Source organism: Lathamus discolor, chromosome Z (assembly GCF_037157495.1).
Source record: "Lathamus discolor isolate bLatDis1 chromosome Z, bLatDis1.hap1, whole genome shotgun sequence".
Classification (NCBI taxonomy): Eukaryota; Metazoa; Chordata; class Aves; order Psittaciformes; family Psittacidae; genus Lathamus; species Lathamus discolor.
In genome coordinates this window covers 102,375,859-102,379,748 of record NC_088909.1, presented here as the reverse complement: position 1 = coordinate 102,379,748, position 3,890 = coordinate 102,375,859, and positions in this window count along the sequence as shown.

Below are 3,890 nucleotides of genomic sequence, written 5' to 3'. Positions count from 1 at the left end.
AGAGCTGGGCTCCTATTGGCCGCGCTGTACCAGAGCTGGGCTCCTATTGGCCGCGCTGTACCAGAGCTCGCTTGAGGAGAAGAGAGAGAGAGAGGATGTTTCCTCTCTCTGCGGCAGGTCGTGCTTGGAGCGGCGTGTTTTGCAGCAGTTGGCGGTGCTTGACGGCAGCGACGCGCCTTTCCCTCAGGGCTGTGGGGCGGTCCGTGTGTCTCGTTGCGGCCCCGTCGTGGGGCTTAGGCGGAAGCTCAAGCACTTGCCCCGGCCCTCCGCGCCCCGCTGAAGGGATAGAGGAACCCGCGTGGGCCTCTCCGGCCCGCTCCCTTCGCTGAGATGGAGCCAAGAGCGGCCGCACTGGCCGGTTGTCCGGCACGAGATGGGTAACCCAAATTCGCAACTTTTAGCCCCAGAAATACAGTTCTCTGGGCAGCCCGGCGTGGTTTTGCATTCAGGAGGGCCAGGCCGGCTCACGTGTGGGATGAGGCTAGCCTGGAACCAGCACTGCCCTGCTGACCTCCTGGGGACCCTGGAACAAGCAGGGTATTTTCACATCACATTCAGATAACTGGGGAAGAGCAGATGGAATATACTGGTGTTTAATAAACACACCAGACTCCATTGTTCAGTCTGTTGTGACTTCAGGCACAGGTTTAGAACTATTTGGGGTTAGGTGGGTAACCCGGACACCAGCTGGGCTCAGAGCAGCTGATGCTAAAGCTGCCAGCTGCAGATAAACACACAGTAAAACACTCTGTGGTTTGCACAATACACAGATCCTGGCAGAAATCTGAACTGGGGCTGGGCAATCATCCCCCTGCTGCTTCGAGCCTCTGGTGGCTCAGGGACAGGCCTGTGTGTGCCTTATGGCGTGAGGATTTCCAGTTGACCCCGAGTTGCTTGACCTTTTTGAGGTACACTGAAGACGCAACCATTTCTGCACCCAGAAAAGAGCTGTATTCCCCAGAGCAGCCGGGTTGATCTGGGGTAGAGCTGCCGGCAGAACTGGGATCTGGTGCTTCATGATTAATCGGGGTGGACATCCCGTACGTGACCTGTAGAGAGCACAAGGCAAAGCTGCAGAACTATGACCTGGCTTGGCTAGCTCCCACAGGGGTTGGGACAGGCACTGGGAGCACTGGGCCAGCAGCAGCCTGTGTGTGGATTGTTGTAGCGGGAAAAATAGTCCCTTTATACATGCTTTTACGTTCATATGCCTTTAAAGAAGCAACTCCAAGGGGAGGTCCGACCTGATTTGAGCTGTCAGGGTATTTAAAAGCCCACCCCATCTGTGTCCCTGAAGCTAAGATTTGGGACTTGGATAATTTTAGTTCTGTTTCCAGCAATTTGACTGGCTTTTGCATAACTGTAGACTGTTCAGTTCACTTCCTCGCACCCTGCTGTGAAGCAGGGATGTTGTGACTACAGTGGGACTGACCTTCTTCAGGATGACTCTGCTCTGCCTTGGCAGCCCAGCCTGGAGCAAGTCACCTCCACAGCAGGTCCGAATCCTTCTCCCTGAGCCCTGGTCATGCTCGATTCAGGTTTTTTCCTGCCCTGGGGGAATGCTGTATCAGAATGTCTTCAAGAGCAAATGTGTAGGCATGTTAAGACAGAGGGTGGAAGATTACATATCCATTTTGAATGTAAATGTACAGAATTCCCCCATAAGTTGTGCTGAGCTCTGTCCCCCACTGTTCATGGGCTGTGCTTGCAGGAAATATTAACAGATTAAAGGAAAATAGGCAGGTTTGGCTTAAAAATAAGCAGGCTGGGTGTTGCAGGGGGGAGAAAACCCCAATCTGTGTGTTCAGATGATATTTGCAGTTGTTTTTATGTCTGCTCTGCAGGTCTTTGCTGCATCTGGCTTATGATGAAGCAGGGCAGGCTCTAACCTCTGCTAGGGACAGCAGAGCAATGCTGCATCCATCAGCACCCATAACTGCCCAGTTTCACCCTGCAGAGCTCATTTCCACATGCTGCTGCTGTGCAGCACCTCTGCCTGGGAGATCCTGGTGCTGAGCTCCTGCTTGAGGCCAGGCATCATTTCTGATCTGAAGAAAGGTTGGCATCAGCCCATGTGTCACCTGGCCTGCTGCCTAGCTGGACACAGTCATCAGCATCATTTCCAAGAGCCCCTCAAGCCTCAAATCTCTGGTATTTAACAAATTCCATATGGGAAAACCTGCTGAAAGTGGGCCCTCACCATTGTATCAACCAGGGGACCAAGGAAGTCTTTTCCAGGGAAAGTCTTCTGAAATCTGAGCTGACCTAGTGTTGTATTTATACACAAACACTTACGGCAGGGATGCAGGTGTCAGCTGTAGGTATTACGTGAGGCTTCTGGTTCCTGTTACTGCTCATGGCAACTCCTGCCTGGCTGCTGTATCGCCCCTCTTGCAATCGCAGCCACCAGGAGCAGCTCCCACATCCCTCTCCAAAGCATCCCAGGAGAGGATTTTTGCCATTGTAACTTCCGAATGGTCTCTTCCTCTATCTCAGCAGCCTTGGTCAGGTCCCACAGGCTTACCTCTGCCCCTTGAGTAGAATATGAACCCCCTTCATCCATTTGTTCCCATGCAGTCCTTGCACACTGAGGTCACCTTCAAAACTGACTTCCAGTTAGTGTAGATGTTTAACTCCTGTCCAGTTTTGCAAGTAGTTCTTGTGCCCAGCCCCAGAGACTCTGCTGAGTATGAGTTACAGCATCAGAGGAATGTCTCCTCCATGTTCCCGACAGAAACAGCTCGTTGGCTGAAGAAGCTCCCTTTCCTCCATCTGTCTTATTGCCCTGTGCTCCAGCTCCACTCCTCTCCCCCATTCCTGGTTCGTCGTGCTCCATCACCGCTGTTCCACACTGCTACCCAAGACATGATTCATTGCCCAACACCTGCAGGTGCTGTGAGCATACCTGTGGTGTCAGGCTCTCCTCTGATTTAAGGTGAGGGTAATTACAGCCCTGTGCAGGATTTTAGGCTGGGAAAACCAGTTTGGTCATTCCTGGCCCGAAGGTCATGTTCTTGCACTGCTCGAGAGCAACAGGGGAGGAGGAACAGGGCACATGTACATGCACGTGCAGAGATACATGTGCACACGCACAAATGCACACATGTGCACACACACAGGCACATATATATACACACACCCCTACTCACACATAAACTTCCAGGCATGCATGCTTGGATGTGCATACACACACGTGGACACATAAACACATATGTAGCTATACGTACATGTGTACATATACATGTATACATGCACATATATACAAACATACATACATATGTACCTATAGAATCATAGAATCACAGACTGGTTTGGGTTGGAAGGCACAGTAGAGATCATCTAGTTCCAACCCCTGCCATGGGCATGGACACCTTCCACTAGAGCAGGTTGCTCCAAACACCATCCAACCTGGCCTTGAACACTGCCAGGGATGGGGACCTGGGGGTGCTGGGGGAGTTTAGGAGATGGGGGACCGGGTCAGGTCATCCCAGGTAGCCTGACCAGCCCAGCAGTGGGGAGCAGGGGCAGTGCTGTCTTTCCCAGAACAGGTTATTAAATAAAGTATTTCAGCACAGGGTGAGTCATTAATTAGGCCCATCCTGCAATGCGAATACTAGTAATAATAATAAAAATACAGGACTCCACACCCTGCGCTTGCAGACATCACGCACCTCCCACCATCCCACCTTGCCCAAAGACCCGTGGTGTGGTCCCAGCCACCCATCGACTGCCGGGTCCTGCTTCCAGCTCATCCTATGCTCAGAAACCCCTGTGGAATTGGAGGAATTTTTCCCCTGACTTGATCCCAGAAACCCCTGTGGAATTGGAGGAATCCTTCCCCTTACTCGATCCCCAGGAATCTGGGTTTTCCCAGCCGAGGTGAAGGCATT